The sequence below is a fragment of the Canis lupus genome, chromosome X (assembly GCF_011100685.1).
Source record: "Canis lupus familiaris isolate Mischka breed German Shepherd chromosome X, alternate assembly UU_Cfam_GSD_1.0, whole genome shotgun sequence".
Lineage (NCBI taxonomy): Eukaryota > Metazoa > Chordata > Mammalia > Carnivora > Canidae > Canis > Canis lupus.
Window position 1 is genome coordinate 32,441,355 of NC_049260.1, and position 14,126 is coordinate 32,455,480.

General features: G+C 37.7%; 1 non-coding gene across 1 annotated transcript; it reads left to right on the top strand.

Moving 5' to 3' along the window:
* The first annotated feature begins 4,798 nt into the window (after positions 1–4,798).
* On the top strand, positions 4,799–4,923 carry LOC119868666. The gene has a single exon (XR_005386642.1). It is a non-coding gene; the product is annotated as a small nucleolar RNA SNORA77 (small nucleolar RNA).
* The last annotated feature ends 9,203 nt before the right edge of the window (positions 4,924–14,126 follow it).

Consider the following 14,126-nt stretch of genomic DNA (forward strand, 5'->3'; position numbering starts at 1 on the left):
CCCGGGATCGAATCCCACATCGGGCTCCTGGTGCATGGAGCCTGCTTCTCCCTCTGCCTGTGTCTCTGCCTCTCTCTCTCTCTCTCTGTATCTGTCATAAATAAATAAAATAAAATAAAAGAAAATCATTGAGGAGAAAGGATATCTGTCTGAACAGGTTTTTAAAGCAGATGAAACTGCTCTATTCTAAGAAAAAAAATATGCCACAAAGGATGTTTATTAGTAAGGAAGAGAGCACCAAGATTTAAGGAAGGAAGGGATAGGCTAACTACTGTTTTGTGCAAATGCAGTTAGGTTTATGATCAGGACTGTCCTTATGTATAAAGTTACTAAGACCAAAGCCAAAAGGGAAAGATAAGCACTGGCTACTCGTCTTCTAGTTGTACCACAAGAAGGCCTGGACAATGAGAACCCTTTTTCTGGATTTGTTCCATTGATCTTTGTCCTTGAAGTCAGGAAGTACCTGGCCAGTAAGAGACTGACATTTAAAGTTCTTTTGATATTGGACAGTGCCCCATTACCATCCAGAATCCCATGAGTTCAACATCAATGGTGTCAAAGTGATCTACCTGCCCCCAAACACAGTGTCTCTAATTCAACCTCTAGATCAGGGGGTCACAAGGACACTTAAGGCTCATTACACACATACTCTGTGGGAAGGATTGTCAGTGCTATGAAAAAGAACCATGATAGGACATCATGGAAGTATGGAAGGATTACACCATTGAAGATGCCATCATTTTTATAGGAAAAGCCACGAAAGCCATCAAGCCCAAAATAATAAATTCCTGCTGAAGAAAATTGTGTCCAGATGTTGTGCATGACTTCAGAGGATTTACAGAGAGCCAGTCAAGGAAATTATGAAGGAGATTGTGGCTATGACAAAAAAAAAAAAAAGGGTAGTGTGTAAGGGGTTTCTTCTTTTTTTAAATTTTATTTATTTATTCATGAGAGACACACAGAGAGAGGCAGAGATGTAGGTAGAGGGAGAAGGAGGCTCCCTGCAGGGGACCCAATTGTGGGACTCGATCCCAGCACTCCAGGATCACGCCCTGACCCAAAGGCAGACACTCAACCGCTGAGCCACCCAAGCATCCTGAGTAAAGGGTTTCAAAGTACAGATCTTGGAAAAATTAAAGGCCTAATAGATACCACATGAGAGGAATTAACAGAAGATGACTGCATGGAGTTGAGTGCATCCCAACCAGTACTAGTGAGGAAGAAGATGTAGAGGTAGTGGTGCCAGAAAACAAATGGATATTAGACAATCTGGCAGAAGAGTCTCAATTATTAAGACTGAGTCTGACTTCTTTTACATCATGTACTCTTCTATGTGTCAACACAAAATGAAAAAACCTTTTAAATCTCTAAAAGATAGAAAGTGAGTTTTATTCAAGCCCAAGTTAGGATAGCTGCGCAAGATACATAAAGAACGTGCTTTGGGGAAGGCATACTTGGTGTAGGGTTATATACATTTTTTACATAAAAAGTTACAAATTATCATGATAGAAGACATTTCAGAAAATTATAGACTTTAAGCTTTTAGTATGAGCAGGTCTGTATGACTTCACTATCATGAGAACCAGGGATGTCTTACTTTTATCTTTATGTTTGGAATGTTCTTTTTAGGTCATTTGTCAAAAAAGTAGATGTACAATGTGTGCTTGGGGCAGAAAGGAGCCCATGCTTTGAAGTTTTGCCAAGTCATTCTGACCTTGGTAAATGTTTAAGTATAGCTTTCCTAAGAGCCCATGAGCAGGGCCCACAAATAATAAAAGTTGAAGTTTTCCTTTATTTTATCATATGATACAGGCACTGATTTTTTTTTTCACAAACCCATAATGTTAAGAATCAGTTTTATATAGCTCTTGTGTAATTGGACTAGAAGTATGAAACTCTTAAGAACCAGTCTTCCTGGAATATATTTATGACTGGACCAGTATTGTAAGATGTCTTCTTAATATTTATAAAGGGAGGGGTGCCTGGATGGCTCAGTTGGTTAAGCATCCAACTCTTGATTTTAGATCAGGTCATGATCTCAGGATCCTGGGTTTGAGCCACATGTCAGGCTCTATGCTCAGCACACAGTCAACTTGGGATTCTTTCTATCCCTTTCCTTCTGCCCCTCCTCCCACTCACACACTCTCTCTTTAAAATAAATAAAATCTTTAAAAATATATAAAGGGGGCCTACAAATTTTTGTCTTTTTCTTTTAACATAGCAAATATAAAAGAAACTTGAGCAAGCATTTCATCACCTCCATATTTACTGGTATGAACTCGGAAATTTTATTTCTCCAGTCAGAAGGGGAAAACATAGCCAGTGACCTTTAGTTGACTGCCTAAGAGCAGTCTAAAGAACATTGTTCTTTAGAGCTGTTTCTCATATAACTGCCAATGTACCTGAAATAGTCTCTTGGCAATAATCACTCATCCAGACACTCTTTCTGATACTCTTTTTAAGACAGCCAAGTTTTCATATTTGAAAGGGATCAGTTTGCCTTTCCAGTTAAAAATACAGTTTTAAAAGCACATTTAGGGGTACCATGGTATTATTTAACAAAGAGTTCTCAGTTTTAAACATATATAGTTAAATATTTATGGATAAAAAAATAACAATGTCTTATAGTTTCTTCAAAATAATAAGAGAGGAAGGGGAGAAATATTGCCATAAATTAATAATTGTTGAAGGTAAAAGATAGGAACAAAGGAGTGTATGGTAATATTCTATTTTTATACACAATTGAAATTGACCATAATCAAGAGATACCCCCCACAGTATAGGATCATCACAAAGTATTGCAAAAACAAGTTTGTTTATATTTATTATTAATTTTACTATATGGTACTGTTTAAAGGTAATAAATCTTATTTATAATAAGCAGAATAACTTGGGATGCCTGAGTGATTCTGTGGTTGAGCATCTGCCTTTAGCTCAGTTCATGATCCCACGGTCCTGGGATCAACTTCTGCATCAGGCACCACTCCCGTCAGGGAGCCTACTTCTCCCTCTGCCTGTGTCTCTGCCTCTCTCTCTCTCTCTCTGTCTCTCTCTGTCTCTCATGAATAAATAAATATTAAAAAAATAACTTGAGAATAAAACCTAGTTAGTTCTCCCTCACAGTTATACATCTTGTAAGAAATGAGTTTCTGATACTTATACCATTTTTTTATAGTATATTTTAGAACTTTCCCCGGTAACTTTTTTCAATATTTATATACCATCATAGTTGGATAACAACCTTGAGAAAATATTTTTCCACTCCTGACAAAAACAACAATGCATAAATCTTTCATTGCACATAAAAACTATCTTAGAGACTTGAAGAAAATGGGAGAGTGCGTAGTTTTGTTTTATGTATAAGAAACATATGGCTATGCTTTTTTTGGGAATTGTTGATGGACAATATGAAAAGTGATTTAAATTTAACTTTCAAAATTAACTTTACTCAAAAAAATTCCCTTTGGCAACTAAGATTTCAAAAGCAGATGAGAGTAATGACTACTTAAAAATGCAACGTTACAAGTTATTACCTGAAATACAAATGTAATGTGTAGATCATGGCCAGTTAAACCATTTCCCAGTTTTACAAAGCAACAATTTTATTCAGCACCATTAACTAAAAAGGTTACCACTGAATATGGAAACATGATTTGAAACTTGTTTCCTCAGGCAGAGTCTTGAAAGTATATTTTGTTTCTAAACTATAAACACAATTAAGGGATTCAACTGATAAAATAAGAACCATGACTTCAGACCCTAAGCAGCTTTTCTCCCATGTAAAGATGTATTCTCTCCTCAGAGACAATATAGCTCAGGACCCTTAATCACCATCACCACCATTTTCTCCCTCCCTTCATCTCCCCCAACAGACATGGTCATGTGACATTTTCCTGCACAATCCCACACCAGAAGTTAGAATTCTATGATGCAATTTGATGGTGATAATTAAAGAGAGTTGGGGCAGTTATTACCAAGTGTTTGGTGTATGATCCAATAATGTGACTCATTTCCAGCATGCCCACAGACTTATATCTACTTTTCACACATGCCCTTAACTATCTCATTCTCTACATACTGTTCATAGCCTTTTATCACATTTGCAAAAAAGTACATATTACTGGTTACTTTCATCAGGACACAGCAATATAACATAATGAAATAATGATTTCATAATGAAATACTATTTTTTTAACATATGAAATACTACACACTAGCAAACCAGTATTCCAAATGATATTAATGGTACCAAATTGGTGTTTTAAAGTCTCTCTTTATTGACTTTAAAAGCCCAAACATGCCTGAAACCTCCCTTACTTGTCTTAGTAATCTTCCACCTATGAATTCATCTAATACTTTATTAAAGTCATGAATATCCTGAAGCCATACACCCTCCTGGGAAATACGTCCTTCACATTTACTGTCTACTATATAGAGTATACATTGCTGCCTTTAATTTGAACTAAACTATCTTTTGCAAGCTCCGCAAGGTGACTCTTCATTCCAGAATTTAAAAAACAAACAAGCCTAAATTAATTTTCTCTCTATACATCCAGATTTTATAAACTTTAATCTTGTACTCATGTTAGGATCTGTCTTTGAAGACTGAAGAGTGTTCTTACTTAGAAAGCTTACCCAATCAAAAAAAAAAAAAAAAAAGCTTACCCAGTACAGTTCTCCAGCCCCTCAATTATACAAATTGCTGTTACTGAAGATGTTTCCAGTACTGCTAATGTCCTACTTGAAGTCTGTGATCAAAACTGAACAAGGAAATGTATGTGGAAAAAAATCAGTGTGTACAGATTCACTCTGTATCCAGCTGTAGCCCCAGGTGGGTGCTTTTTCTGTCTGCCACAGAGACATCCCCAAGTGTTGTAACCACCTTGACCTGTCAGGGCAGTGCAACCCTCTGGGGACTCAGGGAAAAGAAGAAATATAAATCACTGTAGATTTCTATTGGGTACTATGACATGTGGAAGCTTACATTTTGAGAGAGATACTGCCTTGCCCAGACCAAGTCCAGAGCATATGATTTCATTCATTAGACAATTGGTTTGTTCACTTGTTAAATCATTCATCTTTTAAGATCTAATATTTATTGAGCTGCTACTGTGTGTTGTTCCCTGATCTGGGTGTTGTTGAAACAATGGTGACCTTGCCTTCATGGCATTTATGGTATAGGTAGTTATATGTCTTTCTCTTTCTGAAAGAAAATTTAATTGGCTAGCACTCGTGTATTTAGAGCACTGTGTGTTAGAGGGCTGTTAAAAATGCATATCCTAATAATGATAAGGAAGAGAGGGAGCAAAGTTACTTAGCATTAGTAGCAGAGATATCCAGGTATTGTTAAACTTCATGTCCAAAAAAGTTTTAGGTGTAAGAACACTCATGAGGACCCATAGTCGCTTTTCTTTGAGTCCATACTCCTAATTTTATTGTGTTTAAGGACTCTTTTTAAAAGCAAAATAAGATTCATATCCATCCCCCCCCCACACACACAGAATAATGTTTGTCATACCTATATAAGAAGGCCCAAAATAAGGAAAATTCCTGGTAATGAATAAGGTTTTGTCTTATGTACCTCAGAATTATCCCCTCCATGAAAAAAGAACCTGGAATATTTATGTACCAACTACTGTTCCTCCTTGTATGAGGGCAGTTCCTATGGGCATTAACTCTCCAGCCCTTCTGACCTGTCATCCATGAACTGAGCTCACTCCTGCAGACAGAGAAAACTCTAAGGCAGAAAGCACAGGAACTATCTTCAGATAACCCCAGGGTAGGTCTGGGTATATTGGTATTTGCCAGCAACATATTTTAAAGTAAATTTTTATTTTCTTAATCACAAGAGTATTTATAAACTTATGAGAACAGCAGTCCATTGTGAGCCATTCTTCAGTCTTCAGACAACACTCTACCAAGGTCTACGACCCAAAATTAGGACTATTGTTCTATATAATTCGAGAAACAAATGTTATAAGAAAATGGAAATATTTCTCTTCTTAAAACATAATAGAGAAAAAAATCACATTGCACACTTAATTCTTTAGAGGATAATCCTATTCCTTCAAGCATTTTTGCAACTAAACTCTGCCTTAGAGGATGTAAAATAAGATGTGGTACCTTTATGTAGGGCAGCTCCTACCACCAAGGTTTTTGCTATTCAATTTTCTCCTATACTGGTTCTTCCACATTCCCCTTTGGGTCAAACTGACCATTTGATAAGTAGTAAGAGGTCACTGGAGTCATTGCTAGTCTAGAACTTTCCACAAAAAAGTCACAGCCTCTAGCCACATGTGACAGAGGAATCATTATGGTCCTTCTAGAATAAAAAATACAACTGGGTTATTGGATATTTGAACCACATGTGCTCAATCATAAAATAACTGTATTAAGGACCATGGCACTTTGAGCTCATTTCTGTAAGAATTGAGCTTGAGTCTATTGGAGGCTAGAAAATACTGAAAGCAGGCCATATTTTTTTTCTTTTTGCCATATCACCCCTACTTCTCACTCCTAGACTAAAAAATGGCAGTGGGTACTTCTGAGTCACATTTAAAGTGTTGGTTTAGTTAATCCACGTGGTGGGTATATCCATTAGGCAATTATTTGAGACCTATTATGTGCACCAAACAGTTTAAAGGGGGAAGAGGGAAGAAAGTATTGTCAAGACCTCACAAAATTACATTCTTATTGAAAATAAGCATAGCTGAATTGACCAAGGAACAACAGATTGGGAATGGGGGGCTAAATAACTTTCTAGAAAACTACTTTTAGTTCTACAAGGAAAGGCAATCCAAATCTCTTCTCTATCTTGACAATGAAATATTGATCTTTCCAAATGAAGGATAGATGACCATGTCTACATATGGAAATGCCACCTATAAAACAGAAGCACAATATCAAAATCAAGAGTAATAAAAAAAGTGTGATGTTCTAACCAGCACATGAGAGGAGAGCCTGCCCAATGTAATCTCCCTTGTCCTATCCATGGCTAGAGGCTTGGCAGCCCACTGAGGAAAAGTACTGTTTATTCTCAAACAATAGTCTTTCACAATTTTTAAAACTTTAAACTCGTCTTCTAATAGAAACTGAGCAAGCAGAGACTATTCCGTGTAGCTGAATAGGAGAAAACTGGCCTTGCCAAAGGTTAGGACAGTCCCAAGAAAGCTGAGCTGGAGGCAGGTGGTGTTAGTGTGCTACTATGGAATCACAACAGCTTTTTCCTGCTTCTGGCTGTACTTCTCTGTTCTCACATTACTTAAACTGGGAGAGGCCTCAAGAAAGTACATAGCCCAGGGTCCTGTTTATACTCCATTTACTAAAGATGACTGAGGTTACTATGGGATACAGTTGAGAGTCAGATCTGACTTTAATCTAGTTTTCAGATCATCTTGGGCAAATAATTTATAATCTGTATTTCAGTTTTCTCATGCTGGAAAATTATAAAGAAGCAATTCCTACTTCACAGAATTGTGAGGCTTAGTGAGAATGCAGGAAAAAAGTTAGTCTGGACTCATCACATCTTTCATTTATTATCTGGTCACAGCACTGGGACTGGCTCCCTGGTCACCTCTATCACTGGGACTAGTCCCTGTGGAAACTCTGAGCTTAAAGCACTATAATTCATTCCTGAGGAAGTTTATCTAACACATATATTCTCTGTAAGGCACATCACAGCCTTCTTGAACTTAGGAACATTGGCAGTTCTTCAGCACTACACTTGGGGACAACTTTAAATGGCTAAATCACCAAAAAAGAACAAAAGGGGGCAAAAAACTTGGTTTAGAACAGACCATGAAAAGACTTCTTTACAGTATGAAAGCTGAATCAAGAAGGCAGAAGGGGGGATGCCTGGGTGGCTCATTAGTTGAGCATCTGCCTTTGGCCCAGGGCGTGATCCTGGAGTACCAGGATCAAGTCCCACATCGGGCTCCCTGCATGGGGCCTGCTTCTCTCTCTGCCTATGTCTCTGCCTCTCTCTCTCTCTGTGTCTCTCATGAATAAATAAATAAAATATAAAAAAAAAAGAAGGCAGAGGGGGGTTCTGGTTCAAGATGGAGACATAGGAAGACTGAATTCACCTTTCCACAGACACATCAAATTACACCTATTAATAGAACAATTCCTCCTGAAGAAGAATAGAGGGCTGACTACAAAACTACTGAACAGCCAAAGACAGAGATAATGGTAAGAGAATAGCAAGAGAAATGAAAAAATGGTAACAAAGGTCACCTCCATCCCCAAAACTGTGAATGGCAGTGGGGATAGAACTGAGGGACCAGGAACAGATCCCTCTGTCCTTGGGCACAGGAAAAAACCTTCAGCTTAAAGGGGCAACTAGCACATAAAAGAGACAACACTAAAACTCTGCCTAGTAGTAGAGGAGCTATGGGAAAGCTCTTCAGGTTAGAGGGAATAGAGAACCACACAGTTTACATTCCATCTCACCATAAATGCCTAGACCAGAGCAGAATTCAGACAGCACCAAGGATCAGGCCAGTCATTTCAGAGAACTTGCTAACTTCAGGGTCCACAAGCCTACACCCACTCTAGCTAGATCTGCTGGGACACAGAGAAAAAGCCTCAGTTTAAAAGGGCCGAAGAAGTGCAGGAAAGTTCTCTCCTTCTCCCCCTTAAAAGCTCAAACCAGAGGAGGGTCTGGCTCACAGTGAGCCTGTGACCTCAGCGAGCCCAGGCTTCACAAGCCCATACAAATTCCCCTGCAGTGCTAGGACACAGAAAATAAGCTGTGACTGTGTGTGTGTGTGTGTTAATTTTTACTTTTTAATTTCATTTTCTTTTAAAATTTTGACTTTCTTTGTTTTTATTTTTTTCATTTTGTTGGGAGAAGAAGGAAGAGGAGGAGGAGGTGGAAGAGGAGGAGAATGATGTAGAAAATTTGAAGAAAAGAGTTAAAAATAGATCTGCCCTACGACCCAGCAATTGCACTGCTGGGGATTTACCCCAAAGATACAGATGCAATGAAACGCCGGGACACCTGCACCCCAATGTTTATAGCAGCAATGTCCACAATAGCCAAACTGTGGAAGGAGCCTCGGTGCCCATCGAAAGATGAATGGATAAAGATGTGGTCTATGTATACAATGGAATATCCCTCAGCCATTAGAAACGACAAATACCCACCATTTGCTTTGATGTGGATGGAACTGGAGGGTATTATGCTGAGTGAAATAAATCAATAAGAGAAGGACAAACGTTATATGGTCTCATTCATTTGGGGAATATAAAAAATAGTGAAAGGGAATGAAGGGGAAAGGAGAAAAAATGAGTGGGAAATATCACAAAGGGAGACAGAACATGAGAGACTCCTAACTCTGGGAAATGAACAAGGGGTGGTGGAAAGGGAGGTGGGTGGGGGGTGGGGGTGACTGGGTGATGGGCACTGAGGGGGGCACTTGATGGGATGAGCACTGGGTGTTATGCTATATGTTGGCAAATTGAACTCCAATAAAAAAAAAAGAAAATTTGAAGAAATAACAACTGAAAACTTCCCTAATTTAGGGAAGGAAATAGCTATCTAAGTAAAAGAAGCAGAGAGAGCTCCCAACAAGATCAACATGAGGAGAGGCAGCCTGGGTGGCTCAGCGGTTTAGCGCTGCCTCCAGCCCAAGGCATGATCCTGGAGACCTGGGATCGAGTCCCATGTCCGGCTCCCTGCATGGAGCCTGCTCCTCCCTCTGCCTCTCTGTCTCTCTCTCTGTCTCTCATGAATAAATAAAATCTTAAAAAAAAGATTAACATGAGGAGGTACATGTCATGGCACATAAAATGTCAAATATTAAACAGGAAAAGATAATCTCAAAAGCACCAACAGAGAAACAAAAAGTTGCCAACAAGGGAAAACCTATAACACTATCAGCAGAAATTTGTAGGCCAGAAGATAGTGGTGTGATATACGCAAAGTGCTGAAAGGGAAAATATCCAGCCAGTAATACTCTATCCAGCAAGGCTACCATGCAGAATAGAAGAAGAGATAAAGAGTTTCCAAGATAAATAAAAACTAAAGGAGTTCATGACCATTAAATCAGCCCTAAAGAAATGTTAAAGGGGACTCTTTGAGTGGAAAGGAAGACCAGGGATCCCTGGGTGGCGCAGCGGTTTGGCGCCTGCCTTTGGCCCAGGGCGCGATCCTGGAGACCCAGGATCGAATCCCACATCAGGCTCCCGGTGCATGGAGCCTGCTTCTCCCTCTGCCTATGTCTCTGCCTCTCTCTCTCTCTCTCTCTGTGACTATCATAAATAAATAAAAAAAAAAAAAAAAAAAAAGGAAAGGAAGACCATAAATGAGTATGAAAAGTAAAAAACACAAAAGCAGTAAAAATAAATATTTCTGTAAAAATCAGTCAAGGGATTCATAAAATGCAAGAATGTAAAATACGACACCATATACCTAAGATGTGGTGGGGTGAGGAGTAAAGAATGGGTTTAAACTTAAGAAACCATCAACTTAATATAGACTGCTATATGTGGAAGATGTCATATACAAATCTAATGGCAACCACAAATCAAAAACCAGTAGTAGATATTCAAATAAAGAGAAAGGAATCCAAGTATATCACTAAGTAAAGGCAACAAACTATGAAAGAGAGCAAAAGAAAGGATCAGAGAAAATCTAAAGAAAGAACCATAAAACTAGTTTAAAGATGGCAACAAATACATAAATATAAATAATTATTTTGAATATAAATGGACTAAATGTTTCAGTCAAAGACATAGGGTGACAGAGAAGATAAAAAAAATAAGACCCACTTATATGCTGCCTTCAAGAGACTCATTTAAGACCAAACGACCCTGGAGATTGAAAGTGAGGGGATGGGGGGCACCTGGGTGGCTCAGTTGGTTGAGCAACTGACTTGTGGTTTCAGCTCAGGTCATGATCTCAGGGTTGTAGGATCAGGTCCTGTATTAGGCTCCATGTTCAGCAGGGAGTCTGCTTGATATTCTCTTCCTTTCCCTCTACCCCTCACCCCACTGGAGCACACACTCTCTCTTTCTGAAATCAATAAATAAACCTTCCAAAAAAAAAAAAAAAGAGGAAAGTGAGGGGATAGAGAAATATTTATCATGCAAATGGATGTCAAAAAAAAAAAAAAAAGCCAGGGTAGCAATACTTATATCAGGAAAAATAAACTTTAAAAACAAAGACTGTAATAAAGACAAGGAAGAACATTACATAATATAAAGGGGACATTCCAACAAGAGTATATGATTGTGAATATCTATGTACCCAACATGGGAGCACCCAAATACATAAAAATAGTTAATAACAAAAATAAAAGAAATAATTGGTAGTAACTCAATAATAGTAGGGGACTCTAATATTCCACTTACAACAATGAACAGTTCATCCAAACGGAAAATCAATTAGGAAATAGGAGCTTTAAATGACATACTAGGGGTGCCTGGGTGGCTCAGCAGTTGAGCCTTTGATCTCAGAGTCCCGGGATCAAGTCCCACATGGGGCTCCCTGTATGGAGCCTGCTTCTCCCTCTGCCTGTGTCTCTGCCTCTCTCTCTCTCTCTCTGTGTCTCTCATGAATAAATAAAATCTTAAAAAAAAATAACATACTGGACCAGATGGATTTAACAGACATATTCAAAATATTCCATCCTAAAACAGAACATACATTCTTTTCAAGTGTGTATAGAACATTCTCCAGAACAGACCATGTATTAAGTCACAAGTCTCAACAAACTCAAAAAGGTCAAAGTCATACCATGCGTCTTTTCTGACCACAAGGCTATGAAACTAGAAATCAACCACAAGAAAAAATCTGGAAGGAGCACAAATACATGGAAATTAAATAACATACTACTAAATACTGAATGGAGCAATAAAGAAATCAAAGAAGAAATAAAAAAGTACATAGAAACAAATGAAAATGGAAATGCAATGGTCCAAAGTCTTTGGGATGCAGCAAAAGTGGTTCATAGCAATATGGGTCTACCTCAAGAAGCAAGAAAAATCTCAAATAAATTATATTTGGGATATAAATCTACTTTTGCCAAAAGGAGATAGAAAAAGAACAAAGCCCAAAACCAGCAGAAGGAAGGACATAATAAGTATTAGTGCAAAAATAAATGATATAGAAACTAAAAAAATAATGGAAGAGATCAATGAAACCAGTAGCTGGTTCTGGAAAAAAAAATCAATAAAATTGATAATCTTCTAGCTACATGTGAGATATATATATATATATACACACACACACACACACACACAATGGAATATGTGAGAGAGATATATATACACAATGGAATATAATTCAGCTATAAAAAAGAATGAAATCTTGCCATTTGCAATTACTTGGATGGAGCTAGAGGGTATAATGCTAAGTGAAATAAGTCAGTCAGAGAGAGGCAAATACCATATGATCTCACTCATATGTGGAATTTCAGAAACAAAACAAACAAGCAAAGGGAGGGGGGAAGAGAGACAAACTAAGAAACAGAGCCTTAATTATAGAGTACAAACTGATGGTTACCAGAGAGGAGGCAGATGGGGGGAAGGGTTAAATAGGTGATGGGGATTAAGGAGTGCACTTGTGGTGATGAGCACTGGGTGTTGTATGGAATTGTTGGGTCACTATATTGTACACCTGAAACTAATATAATACTGTGTGTTGGCTAATTGGAATGAAAGTAAAGACTTTAAAAATAAAGATGAGGGGCACCTGGGTGGCTCAATTGGTTAAGTGTCCAACTCTTGATTTCAGCTCAGATGTTATCTCAGGGTAGTGAGATCAAACCCCATTTGGGCTCCATGCTGGGTGTGGAGACTGCTTAATTTTCTCTCTCTCCCTCTCTCTCTACCCCTCCCTCACACACACACTCTGTCTCTCTAAAAAATGAGTTAATACCTATCCTCTTCAAGCTATTAAAAAAAATATGAGGAAAGCTTCCAAGTATATCCTACAAGGCCAGCATTATCCTGATACCAAAACCAGACAAAACCACCGTGAGAAAAAGAAAACTACAAGCCAATAACCCTGATGAACATAGATACAAAATTTCTCAAAAAAATATTAGCAAACTGCATACATTACATTTAGAAGATCATTCACCATGATCAGGCAGGATTTATTCTTGGGATGCAAGGCTGGTTCAATATTTGCAAATCAATGTCATACACCATATGAACAAAACAAAGGACAAACATCATATGATCATTTCAATAGATGTAGAAAAAGCACCTGACAAGATCCATCAAATATTCATGATAAAAACTCTCCAAAAATGGTGTTAGAAGGAACATACTTCTACTTAATAAAGGCCATCTAAGAAAAACGCATAGTTAACATCATCCCCAATGATGAAAAATTGAGAACTTTCCCTCTAAAGTCAAGGACAAGACAAGGATGTCCACTGTTTGCATTTTTATTCAACCTAGTACTAGAAGTACTAGCTACAGCAATCATAAAATAAATGTAAATAAGAGGCATCCAGTAAACAAGTTAAACTATCACTATTCACAGATGACATGATACTATACATCTATACATAGATACTATAGATATCTATGTATAGATACTATACATCTATACATAGAAAATCCTAAAGATTCTGCCAAAAAACTAGAAGTAATAAATGAATTCAGTAAGATGGCATGATAGAAAATTAATACCCAAAAATTGGTAGTGATTCTATATACTAAAAATGAAGTCTCAGAAAGAGAAATTAAAAAAAAAAAAAAACACATCATTTACAATTGCACCAAAAAGAAAAAAAATACCGAGGAAAAACCTCAACCAAAGAGGTGAAAGACCTATACTCTGAAAACTATGACATATTGATGAAAGAAACTGAGGATGACCCAAACAAATGGAAAGATATTCCATGCTCAACGTCTAGAAGAATTAATATTGTCAAAATGTCTACATTACCCAAACCAAACTAAAAATTCAATACAATCTCTATCAAAATACACCAACATATTTTTGCAAAACTGGAACAAATAAAACTACAATTTGTATGGAACCACACAAGACCTTGAATGGCCAAAGCAATCCTGAGAAAGAGCAAAGCTAGAGGCATTGCAATCCCAGATTTCAAGATATACTACAAAGCAGCAGTAATCAAACACTATGGTACTGGCATAAAAGA